Source organism: Aphelocoma coerulescens, chromosome 11 (genome assembly GCF_041296385.1).
Source record: "Aphelocoma coerulescens isolate FSJ_1873_10779 chromosome 11, UR_Acoe_1.0, whole genome shotgun sequence".
NCBI lineage: Eukaryota > Metazoa > Chordata > Aves > Passeriformes > Corvidae > Aphelocoma > Aphelocoma coerulescens.
This window is the reverse complement of record NC_091025.1, coordinates 12,079,539-12,093,393: the sequence shown is the minus strand read 5'-3', so window position 1 is coordinate 12,093,393 and position 13,855 is coordinate 12,079,539.

Genomic DNA, 13,855 nt, shown 5'->3' with positions numbered 1-13,855 from the left:
TAGTTTTCAAGCCCTGGAATCTGACTTGTTTCTTTTTTTTAAATCCAGTATGTTAGAGGCTAAGCCATTGTAAGGAAGCATGAGGGAGCTATATTTATTTGCACTAGCTAAATATCTCATTGGTCAGCATTCTGAACAGGAGCAGTCTGCAGATAAGTGTTCTTTCCCCCCCATATTCACAAAATGAAAATTAATTGGCCTCTCTCCAAGGCCCCTGTAGTATCATGAGCCAATACTCCTCAAAGGCTACGTGAGTACCATCAGTGTCACAGGATGCAATTTAAGTGAAACACAGATGGACACAATCCATGTCTTCACAGAAAAGCCCATGAGAAAGGAACTTATTTTTGTAAATTAGAGCACACCTCTTAACATTTTTAATAAGCTATATGGTGTTTTTTTAGTTATGTAATTTTGGGCAATATGACTCGTTAAAAAAATGTCTATAATGAAGATTGACCTGGAATAGACAAGATAAAATTTATGACTGTTTTGTATCAAAGCCAGCTGAATCCACTGGAAACTTAAGGAGTAAACAAAAGGACATAGTCTAAACATTAGAGAGACTGAAATTTAAATGTTATGATAAAAACTCATTTTACCTGTAAAGTCTTGCAATGGATAACAAAGATATTTTAATGCACCCACCATCATCAGTTTTTGCTTTGATCCTTAATATATTCCCCTCCTGCCTACAAACCTGACGTAAAAAGCAACAAACTCAGAGGTGGGGAGTGAAGGGGAATTGCTGTCACAAACGTGAAAATTTAACAAATGAAAAAGCATTATAAGATTCCAGTCAATCTTAAGCAATATGAACCACAATATATATCATCACATATAATGACAGAGTAGTCAGCGGGCTGTGTCACCACTGAAAGGGGAGAGGAGGATCCTGCAGGGCTGAGCTTTGCCCCAGGAGCTGCTGCACTCCCAGAGGAGGTGGCTGTCCAGGCAGCTGCTCCAGTGGTGTGGCTTCCTCAGAGCCCAAAACTCTGTGTGACATTTATCCTGAGAATGGTGAAGTGTGTTAGAAGCCAAAGCTACTTTTCACTTCTGAGGATGTTGTTTTCTGCTGGGTTTTGTACTCACTGTGGAAGGGATTGCTTTACAAAATCACCTCTTCCTTACATTGATTTTCTAGTTGCTTTGCCTTTCCGAGGTTCTGTGGAGTAGTAAGGATCACGTGGTATTGAGCTTACAATAAACAAGACCTGGAAAAGGACTCTGTATGACATTAGGAGGCAGAACATAAGCTGATTTTTTAGATCACGCAGTAAAATTAAAAAAAAAAAATAGTAGATGAGCCTAATGAAGTGTCTTTTTGTTCATATTTTCCTATTCTTAAAAAATAAAACTATTTTTCAGGTTTCAAAAAAGAAGGAATAAAGATCAAAGTAAGAAATGTTCTCAGCATTTTTATAACAAGTGATTCTTCATATTACTACTTTTTATGGGAGTGACTGTCAATCAATCTTCAAAATTGTCATAAACACCCACACATGCTATTTCAAAGATACCTAATGTAGGATATATAATACCATATTTCAAGCTGGATTCAAAGCTTTTCATCTATCTAATAGTTAGGAACAAGGAAAAACACAAACATCAAATGAAATGAAATGTATTTGTTGATGCTAACTGCAAATATTAATTTTATAAAAATTAAGTCTATTACATATCCATTTAAAAATAATTTTTCATGTCTGAATGATGATAGGGATCCTGAAATGACTGCATCCATAGAGAATCACTGATCTAAGCAGGTGATCTGCCAGACAGGACCAATATTAAAGTGCATGTTATGGCTTACAAATTTCCTCATTTCTTAAAGAAATCAATAATCTTTCACAGAATTCATCCCATTGTGACCTGATCTCAGATACTCATCAAGAATTTACAACCCACATAAGCAGGGAGGGGAAATTCCACAAACTCCTATTTGTGGAAGGCACTCCTCCTCCAAAACAACAGAAATATTCATCACAGCTTCTAGGCCTTTACAGATTCTTTTAGCAAGGTATATTCAAGACAGAAAAGATGCACATGACAGATTTCCACCCTTTTTTTCAAATTATTAGGAAAAATAATCAGCAGCAGTGTATTTGGAGCTGCAGGAGGCAATAAATTATAGCTTGTTCATGCTGTAATTGAACCAAGAGAGGAACACTGGGCAAAGGGATGGCTGTAAGCAGATCTACACAATCCCAGGATGACTGCTTGGAAAGAACTGCAAAGGAACATGGACAGACTGAAGTAAGGAGAAATTATTAGGACAGAAAACTTTTTAGTGCTTTGTTCCTTGATCATCTTTGATGTTTAGAGGACCAGATAGTGTTTCATCCAATCCAGAGACTTTGCACATGACTGCAGTGAGAGTACTGTTGGTTGACAACCAAATGGACCACAGCTATCTATGCAAAGTTTATCAAACAGCCCAAGGACACAGGGCACAGAAAGTGGTCAGAGCTCCTCCAGAGGGACTGGTGATCCCTCACTGTGCTTTGTTCTGCAGGCCAAGGACCTCACAGGATAGAACCAAACCCAAGCCTGAAGCAAGTGGTGTGTGGATGCTAAATAAAAGGAATCACAGATTCAAATTTTAACCTAACATTCTCTTTTTGTCACATCCCTTAGGTGAAAAAAGTTCAACAGTGGCTGGGGAGCATAGGAACTGCCAGCAAAAATGTGGGAGGAACAGCTGGGCTTGCCTCCCTGTGGCTGGGGCAGGTGGCAGGGCCACACTGGCATCATGTGCCTCTCCCTGCATGGGTCCTCCCTCTGAGCTGGCACATTAATGGAACTTCAGGCCCACTAAAAAATACTGGATATATTTCTCAATCTCAACTCCAGCTTTCAAATGAGTGCATTATTTATTCATTAGTACTACATTCAAAGTGCTGTTTCCCTTGTTACTTGGTGAAATAAATGAAAGAACAGTGATATCACTCTAAATTCCAATTTACAGCTCTTGCAAGCCCCAGATGACTGTATCATAAAATTTTCCTTACCCTCCCCCTCTCCACTCCTTTCTGCCTTGCATCTGACTGAGAGAAGGACTGCCCACTGCAAGGAGCTGAAGGCTTATCTGCTGGCCTGACCTGAGCAGAGGAAGTTATAATAATGATCAATAGATTGTAAGTGGGAGGAAGGACAGTCCTAGACTCAACACTTGGGTCAGAGGATTGGGCTCTACATGTGAGGTGTGCCTGCAGATACATTTTTTCTCTGGACAAAGACTGGACAGAGAGTGAAGGACAGACTGGACCATACAGACACAGTGCACATATCTGGAGAATATTTTCACTTCCTTGTTTGCTTACTTATGACAAACAAAATATTTATCTAAAAAAAATTAGACCTGATTAATTCCTGAATCTTGATTTTGATTTTTAATTTGGGAGACACCCCAAAATATCTCTGGTTCTCATGTGTGGCTGAGCTCCTCATGGCTGTAACACAGTGCAGCCCTCTTATGCTTCCTCTGGTCAAACTTGCAAACTTGATGTTGGGAGAAATAGAGCAAAATACAGGAAGATTAAGTACTGGGAAGTTTTCAAATCTGATAGGTTTAGAACAACCTTCTAATTTTATGTTCAGATACTGGCCTTTCATAATTATGGGAGAATTCTAACTTTGACTATCCAAAATATTCAGCACACACTGGCCCTGGGGTCCTAATCCCTGCTACTTTTGACACATTATACTTGTAAGGAGAATCTTAACCCCAAATGCTTATTATAGCAGGCTAATAAGACTTCAAAAGTTTTGTAAAAATCTATGATTTAAAACCTATGAATTTTAAACCCCAACTAGTGATTCTCAGTATCTTGTCTGCTGCACACTGGAGACACAGCAATGTGGAGGGATGGGGGTGTAATTTTTCAAAGGGCTGTAGCTTTGAACCCACTTCTGACCAATTTCTGCAGTCACTTAGACTCCAAGGAGCCCTGTGTGCCATGGAAGAGCAATACTTAAAGGCAATATTATCTATCACATCTCACCTTTCAGTTCCCTTGGAGCTGCTGCTGACTATTAAGATATTTGAGTTTAGTACCAGGAAACTTGAATTTGTATCTCCCCAAATATTCAAGCTCACAGGAAATAGCAGGTGCTTGGCCCACGCAGATGTGTCTGTAAGGGAAAGAGGGAGTGCAGATATGTGCAAAGGTGTGACAGACTAGGAGATGGCTCCTGCTGTTCACTGAACTGTCGAAAAGCACCCAGCTGCCTTCAAACAGACAGTAAAATACCAGCACTGGCTGTTCAGGAGAGGCAGACACGTCACTGTGACTTGAGAGGAGGGTCTAGTGTGACAAAAGCAAATTTAGTCCTTTCTATTTGAAGAGGTAGCTCAAAGAGGCTAAAGTAGGCAGAGTCAAATTAAACCAAGGTCAGAATGTAACCATTGCTAAGACAGATTTAGGCAGCAAACCCCAAATTGCTTGAGGACACAAAAACTGGTACTTTATCTTGAAATCTAGCACGCACTATCTGCCAACAGCATTGTTTCAATTATGAAACAATTCACATCTCAGCTGACACATGTAATGAAGCTTGCTACTTGCCTAGTACATAATTTAAGGTAAAAGAAAAGAGGATATGTTTTATCATGGTCTTTCATATCTTTGTCTATTGTTCTGCAATCCATTTGCATACCTAAAGGGAAATGGCCTTTTTAATTTCTTTCCCCTCTCCTAATCATCTGAGGCCTATTTAGAAGTGTTCTGTATCCTGTAATCAGGCAATTTATACAGTGTGCACCCTTAGGCTACAGCCATTACAAACAAGCTGAAAAACTCCTTTACAATAAATGATTTAGCATGGGAAGACACCATTCATAATTAATTTTTTTCTGTTTGAGTGTGCAGATGGTCTCAGACATTGAAACATGGCCTATTGCCCACACCTTTATTCCAAAGAGAAAACAGAAGCCTTAGAAGGAAAAGAGAAATGCCTGTAAGACTGCTTCACTTTGGGAATAAACATGCTCCTCACTTTTTCATGAATTTGTGCATGATAAAGACTGAATTCAAAGATTGTGGAAGTCAAAGGAAAATAAATCCCATTAGCTTCTGATCAGGACCCGAACTAAAACCACAAGGAAAATACTGACTTGAAGTGACTGTTTTTTCTTTTTTTCATTATTTTCCATAAGGGTTATTTCTGAGGCACCTTAAATAGGCATATTGTGAGGGTGGATTTGAAAATGATCAGCTTTGGATTTCTGAAAGCTGGGTACTCACTGAGGCAGCAAATAAAAGAGAGTTCTGCTATTAGCCCCATTTTAAAACATGCATTTTCCTGCTTCCACAGAGGGACAGCTGATGACAATTTCATTCTCCATTTACTCATGTGTTTGTTCACTGTTTACACATTGCTTTTCAGTACTTTAAAACAACTTCTGATGCACTTCTGAGTTGCTGGCATCACTGCAAACTCCCCCAGACTGAGATTCAGCCAAGCAGACTGTCATTTTAGTGGCCTGTGCCAGTATTTTCTTGATGTTGATAGGACAGCCCTAACTACTACACAGCAAATTCCTAATTTAAGAGTAAATAGACCTTTCTGTGTTGTGACTCAGAGTATGACTCTCCCTTTTGCTCTGTAAGAAAGGAGTAAGCTGCATTTCCATATGTGATCTCTAGAATGTGATCTACTCAAGTCTCACTGAAGTCTGCAATATGTTTAGAGTGCTGGTACTAAAACCAAAGCCACTGACTGCTCATTCAGGATCATCTGTTTGGATTTACATACAGACAAATGCAAAGACCCTGGATGAGCTCAAAGGCATGGCACAGGGATTACAAGATGCTATCTGAAAGAGCAGTTAGCTTTAGCTGCATCTCATATTTGTGGTCTCTAGTCATACCTTTGCTTGCCAGGAAGACACATTTACCACAACCTCCTAGGGCCAACATCAGATAATCCAGGTGAGCTGGACCTTTTCCAAGAAGAGGTGACACGGTGTAATTTAGTCAGGGGCACTGCACAGAGTGATTATACACAGCCAGAGACCACTCACCGAGTCTCAATCAGCTTTATGAAGTTCTTGCTGTTGACTTCAGGTAATTTTCCTCTGAAAAGGTAGGAATCAGCTGATACTAATGCCTACAGGCATTACATGCTACGTTATAGTTTCCAAATGAAAAAGAAAGTGGGAGCATTCCATCTCCAATCATTTTCCTGCCCTCTGAATTTAATCCTCAGCATTTCCTGACCTCAGAGGGCAGAGCCAGGCCTGAGAGCCTGGCCCAGGGATCACCCCGGGGCCATGCAGCCACATACAGGCACTTCCAGGCAACACATCTGGGGGAATGAAACAGGTACACATTTTCTCACACTGTGCTAAATCTTACTCACTTCTGTTTTAATAGGGTTTTGAGGATCACCAGAGTTGCTTAATGTTGCTTTGGTCTTGTCTTTTTCCCACTGTGCCAAAGCCTACTTGCCTGACAGATGTTTTGAAATACCAACAGGAAAGCTGTTTTCACTCTAATTTCAACCTGGCTCAAACCATCAGTTTCACCACCACACCACAAAGATTTCCATGTGAAAGTCAAAAAGTTTCCTCTGATTTAGAAAAAATAAAGCCTTTGAGTTTTCAAGTTTTGTCATTTATCACGCATCCTAACTATCATTCCTATGTCAGCTGAGAACTGATGAAAAAGCTCTCTGAAAATCTCTAATTCTGAAGAAATAATCAACTGTTGTTAAAATGGCATTGTACTCTCTGCAATGCAGAACCATCTGGATAGTGGCAGAAGACTAGGAGCCACTGGATATGCTACTGGCCCAGGGAAAAGTACTTTCATAAAACCAATCTGCTTCCTTCAGATGAATACATGACTCTCACTGTTTCTTGCAGTTGTTGCAATATGTGTTTCTGCCTCTCTGTGAAATTTCAGCAATACCTGTAATCAAAATAATAGACTACTACTGATCTTCAGAATGAAAACAAGCTTATTTTATTAAACTGACCAAATCTTGAGGCCATTAAAAGGTTGTTTTCTTAGCCCTTCATTATGTATTCAATAGAGATGGTAGCTAAGGGGTATTTTTCCCTTTCCTCTCAGCCACAGAATAGGAGCTTTCTCTTCTCCTCTTTCCCTCACTGATAGACACTTAAAATTCAAATTACAACTATACTAGACCATAAAAATATACAGGTAAGGCAGATGTTGTGAGCAAGATACTTGACAGAACCTCTTTATTTTTTTGGATGACTTAATAAACTGCAGAACCTGAGGTCATCAAAATCTCTCAATCATGTTGCAGGCTAGTGCCAACAGCTGTAACAAAAACTGATGATGTAAAACATGTTAAACATGCCAAACCCAAGTTTCAGACAAGCCAGTCTGTAATAAGACTATTTTCTACTTGAACATTACATAGCAGTGTGCTGGGGTTTATTTATGCTGTTCTTAATACGAATAACCAGAAACCCTGTTTCACTTGCTCAAGGCTGAATGCAAAGACTGTTTTGTCATGAAACAGCTTGAGATCTATATTGCTTTCAGATCTGGTTAGGCAGAACACAAATATTAACACTAGATTTTCGAAATTGAGTTTCATGTTTTGTAGGGCAAAACCCACCTATTCTTATTTAAAAATACTAATTGTTACAAGGTTGCTGTGAGAAAGAAAAAAAAATTATCTCCTTCACCATTTTCTGCCTCTTATTTTACAACCCTATTTCCCTTAGTCAAGAATTCCATAAAGAAAACATGAATTGTGCAAAGAACAAAAAAAAATATCAAAATTGATTGATCAGATAAAATAAAAATGCAGGACTTCAGATTGCGAGAAACAATCTACAGGCAGAACACATACAAATTGCAATATAGGTAAACTATATTGCAGAATATTGGGGAAAGAAAGTAAATAGAAAAGAGAGTAGAGGCAACTCTCCATGGTTTTCCTGGGACACCACTGTGGCAAAGCCGAAGGGTCAGATTCCAACATCTAACGCACAGCACGTACTGCCACACAAGTCTGAAAAATTCTGCTGACACTTGTAAATTGCCACATGTTTGGATTTCCAACAAGATCTCACAACAAGCTGTGTTACTGCAAGTCATTATTTCCTCTGGGAGAAAAATATGTCTCTAGTGATGTTAAAAGTCATGGCAGGATGTACTATAGTGTCAGGAGAGCTCACTGGGGAGCATTCCTGCCTCAAGGCCAGGAGGTTGTATATAAATTCTGCACCTGGTTAGGGGCTGGGAGGAAAAGGCTAAAGTTTATCTCAAAACTGCAGAGAGCCAGTGGTTGTGGACAATGGCACACTGGCAAATCCTGAGAGTAAAGTCAGGCAGGAGCAGTGCAAGGTAACCATGGCTTAGGCATTTCCAAACTCTCCTGTATGGAAAGTGCCTCTGAAAGATGCTTATGCAGCACTTGTCTTTTCAAAGGTGCACACTAAGCTAGAATGAGCTTTAGAGATTTTTCTGTCAGAGAGAGAGACCCATGCTAATTAGCTGGTCTGCATTCCTTGAAATTGCAGACCAAAAAACTGTGTCTAATATTTTCCCATAATTTTCCCGTTTGTATCTGTTGGGTTCTTCTGGAATATGGAAGCAGAGGAAAATGACCAGAAACACTGAGTAAGCTTGGTGATTTTTTGTCCAAACTGATTCAAAAGATGCTTTATATTTTAAGATGTTAAACAAAACCATGATTCTTCCTATATGCAGAAAAAAACCAACAGAAGATACTAATCTGGAATAGTTTAAAAATAAATATTAATGGCCTACAAAAAGCTAATATCTTGCCTGTTTGTCTATGCCATTGTCTATTCATTACATGGATTTGTAACACATTTTTGTTTTTCACTTCCTGTTGACGTGTTGCTTTAACAGCCTAAGGTTAGCAGTCAGTATACAAAACTATTACTGAATTCCCCCAAGTTTGAACACAGGGGAAAAACTGTTTAGGCACCAACTTATCAGTGCCTATGATAGGTAAGAAGAGGCTGAGTTTCTTATGTGAAGAGTTTTTTGAGTTTCTTAATAGAGTAGAAATTGAACCTCTTACTATCCTGAAGTGATTTTGGTCTCCGTAACTCTGCTGAGAGGCAGGAAGTGCAGTCCCATGGGGGAAGCTCACAGGCACCAAAGTGTCCTGTCATGGACACACTGGCTGATCCCGCACTAAACCCAAGCAGATCTGAGCCATGCCTCTGTAGCCCAAGTTCTCCCAACTCACACTAGGCCTGTGCTCACAACTGCATGTGAAGATTGGCTCAAGGACAAGAGCCACCATGGACAGGTTTTGCACAATCACTGCAACAGCCAGTAGCAGATTGTGCACCAAGACCCATGGAAAGAGAGTTAAAAAGCCCCCAAATTGCACAGAGCTTCTCAAATAATGTCCATACATGAGCCATTGCAAACCAGACAATGAATACTGTCTTCCACCATCCCCAACACATCTTATTAAAATAAAGTCTTATACACTGACTTCTGACTTCAAGTGGAAGTAGAAGAAATACTGTGAAAGTAATGCCACGATCCTCTAGATAGATCTTAATTTCAACAGTACTGCTTACTTCAGTCGCATGATATTGTTGAAGTTTATAAAAAAATTTGTCACAAAACCCACTAAAAAGCAACAATAAAGTCATTAACAAAAAACAAGAGAATTTTAAATTAATACTTTGCTTAGGAATCATATGCTATCTTATAAAATGTCACAACTGACATACATTTATACACAATATTTACAATGCAGAACTGAGTTGAACAAAGATTTGTACTAAAAGTAAAGGCTTGACTTAATTTCTTAACTTCTTAATTGTGCAACCCTGTAATGGGACATAATTTAACAGGACTGTCTCAGTACAAAAAACTAAAATTATATACTTTTGGCTAATAAAAACCAGTTTTCCCTGAACAGGCATTCAGAGGTTTGACCTTTAACTACATTGAAAGTAATCCAAAGTATTCTGAATTTATTGGACTTTGGAAGAGCAGTTAAGAGGTCCTGATTTAGAAAAGCCCACTTTAATCTTAATTTGAACCATGATACATATTTAAACTTAAATTAGGCAAGAGTACAATGCTACCATCAATGGGATTGAAAATAGGAGGATTTTGGGCTCTTAGTGGCGTGGCCTGCTCTTCACAGCCTGATGCACCATGGCTACTCTGATTTAGTGGTATTTCACACATAGTTCTTCAGCAGATGGAAATGATGAGAAGAAAAGACAAAGGGCACAGTCTAACATTTTATAAAGTAACCTTACAAAAGTCTTGAAGAACATTTTGGAAAATAAAGATGCACTCTTTTTGTTTTCATAAAAGTGATAATGTGCTTTGCAATGGGGGAATTTTTTAAAAGAGGATGGGAGGACATGGCAGATTGACAATATTGTGAAATTATTTGCCACATACAAAAATTCCTCAGTTTTTATGAAGTCCACATAATGTTGATCTGCAACAGTTTTGACTTCAGCTATGCAGATGTAGATGACAATACCCTTAAAAAAAAGTTAAATGAGATTCTTACAACTGTTATTTTATGCCCACAGGAAATAGTGGCATGATTATACACTGTTTGAATGGAGACTAATATAAGTTTATTTGGGCTTTTTTATCTTCTACAGTTGAGGGGTGGGAAGAAAACATGCTTTTTAACAATAATAGCTGCATAAACCCACATATTACTTACACACAAATATATATAGCACAAATATTATTATTTTTCAAAATGTACCAGACTTACAATCCTAGATCTCAGTCTTCCAGAAACTTACAACCTGAATTGCCTTATGTTCATGAATATGTCACCTAGTCAATAAAGTAGTTATGTCTTTTTTAAGTAAGCAGATGCATAAGAGCATGTACGGACTTACTAAAATCAGCAGGAGAAACCCCAAACCCATTAGAACACCTAATCTTAATACACCTAATAGAAGTCAAAATACAGTGAGTAAACCCCCTGCTCAGTATAAAACAGCACACCTTACTGATGTGAATATGCTGACTTACACCTACTGACACTGCAACCCAGGGGATGTTAAGGGAAATTCTGATCCTTGATACATTCCAGCAACTTCCATCACTCCAACTATGGAACCTTGTCACATCATGATTTTTGAAGATCTAACCATCTGGAGTAGGAATGGGAAAATACTGAGTATTTTTTCTTGTTAGACGACTAGTTCAAAAACCAGTGAAATAAGTTGCAAAAAAAAGAAGTTTAATTTGGAGAAACTAAGAAAGAGAAATTAGACACTTAAGGATTATTACTCAATGATAGTCTAAATATAGCTTATGATTGCTTTTTTTCTCTTCAGCAAATAACATTTAAATAGCCCATACAAAAGAGAAGCCTGAGGATGTTTCATTACAAAGTAGCTGATGCTGTGGGGTAACAGTTCCTTGAGACATCAGAGTCCTCAGTTCAGCCACTGCTGAATTCAGTGCACGGGCAGAAACTCAGGCTCTTCTGGCATATGTTTGAACTACTGTGATGTGAAAAGGATTCCTTCTCTGCTCAGTGACAAACAAATTGACCATGCAAAATGAAATATTGTCAGGATAAGAATCAGAGAACACATCATCTTGTGGAAGGGTGGGGGTACCCTTGGAAGGCAGGAAGACTGAGATGTGCTTGAGCCAAGGCATCTCCTGGCATTTATTTGGTAAGAGGACACAGTCCTCAAGTAGTTGGGTGAACTTAGCTTTTTATTTTCCTCAGCTTCCATTACAATGCACAATTCCAAAACATTTTGAAATATCAAATCAGTTCATTTTGACATTTTCAAAATGAAGCATTTCAATATTGTGTTGAAAACTTTTGTCAGTTTTTTTGGTTTTTTTTCTACTCAGCATATTTGTCAAACACTTTTCACCACTCTGAGCCTTTTCTCAGCAATAAATGTTCCCCTGATTTCCCCCCACTCCTTAGCTTTGCTTTTCAAATCGCTTAGCCACAGCCTTACTGATACTTGGTAAAATTTTTGTTCTGTTTTATTTCAAATGGTAATTTTAAGTACAAGGCTTCCTGTAATCTGCAATGCAACAGCCTGCTTAGTCAACACCAACCCTGTGAACGTTTAGGAGACCCTATGGTGTTTAGAAGGAAACAGGATATGTAACATTCTGCTAATTGAATAAGACAGCTTTTATTACTAAGCAGCGTCTTTCCATTTCCCACTGAAGTCAAGATATTTACATACACCTAATGCTTCAATTTACAGGCTATAAACAGCCAAGCCATTGCAATGCAATTATTAATTGCTAGTGTATTTGCATGGAAATTATTAAGCAGTTAGTATTTTAAAGGAAAGAGCAGCAGCTAATTTTGGCCTCACAAGACAATTTGTCCAATGACGTATTTCCTAGACCTCAGAAACAGAAAATGTAAAAAACAGGTTTACATTGTTACAAGATGACTAAAATCCAGAATTTTCAATAATTAATTTCGATATGTTTAGATGTGTAATTTATATGAGCCTTAGCTGTAGGTTTGAATGAACAGTAGAAAAGCATGCTGAAATGAAATGCCTGGATCATTCAGATCCACTGAAATGGACAACACAAGTTTCAAGGAATCTCTGTGATCTTTTAGTCAGTATTATCATTTAGAGAACAGAGCAGAAAGTCCAGTGTTCTAACATCTCACAGCAGGCAAATTGTTTTAAAATGTATATTTTGGGTTGTTATTATTCTGTTTTGAATGTCTTGAAGATCCAATGATATAAAAATATATCTTCCAAGCTTTACTGAAATCTTCTAATGCTATGTAAAAAAAATGGCAGACTCAATATAAATGATGAGAGTGTGTATATTTAGGCCATATAACTAGCTGGAAAGACAAATTAAAACTTATACTGGGTTAAATGCTCTCCTGACTTTAAGAAGAAAGTTTTGGCCAAGCTCAAATATGAGTACCTGCTTCTAAACACAGAGCTGAATATCTCTGCCTTTTGCCAAATGTAAACATTATACCATGTACTATCTATAGCAGAAATGAAAGTGCATGTATGTTTGACTTGTAAACAGAAATGGCATTAATAGCTCCTTAAAGACATCACTTAGGTAAAACTATGACAATTTTAAACCAAAAGTTGTTTTTCTAGTGAATAAAATAAATAGTAACAAAGAAGAGGTGTGTGCTTAAGCCTAGTGAAGTCAAGAGGCAATTACAAGGTGTTCAAAGCACTGGATATTTCAAGTCCTAAGCTAAAGTAACAGTAGCAATTTCCCAAGCCTGAGTGCTTCACAGGGATTCACATTTAATCAAATTTACTTCGTTAGTTACTATGCATTGTATTGACTTTTTTATGCTCAAATCCTAAAATCTATCCTGTAAGGAAATACTGCAAATATGAGTTGTGCCTGGAAGTCACTGAAGAATACATGAGAAAGGCTCATAAAACCTGATTCTACAAAGACTCAGAAATAAGTTACAGTCAACAGGCTTGGAGAGCTCACCAGTGACTTCAAATGGCGAGAAGACATTTGTATGAGTGAATTGTACAGAAGCATTGTGAGCCTCAAGGTCAGTGTGATTACTCCAGAACTTCAGTGAGGCACACACAATCTTAGCTGTTTGTGGGATCAGAATCTGACATTGCCACTGGCATTTTCTCCAGAGATTTACACTGTTATGGGTCCTCTAAAATCAGTATTTAGATTGTGCACTCTGACAATAAAATTAAATTTGCTAACAAGTTTCAAGGGCCTGTTAGATACTCTCTTAAAGTCTCCGTCTTCAAAGAAGAGAACAAGGAAGTTCAAAGATTACAAAGAAAGGAAACACGTTTCAGACTACCTGTGAACAAAATTTAAAGCTTGTTGTTTTTAAGCTTTTCTTGTCATCATTCATTAACTTATTTGCTCAATCA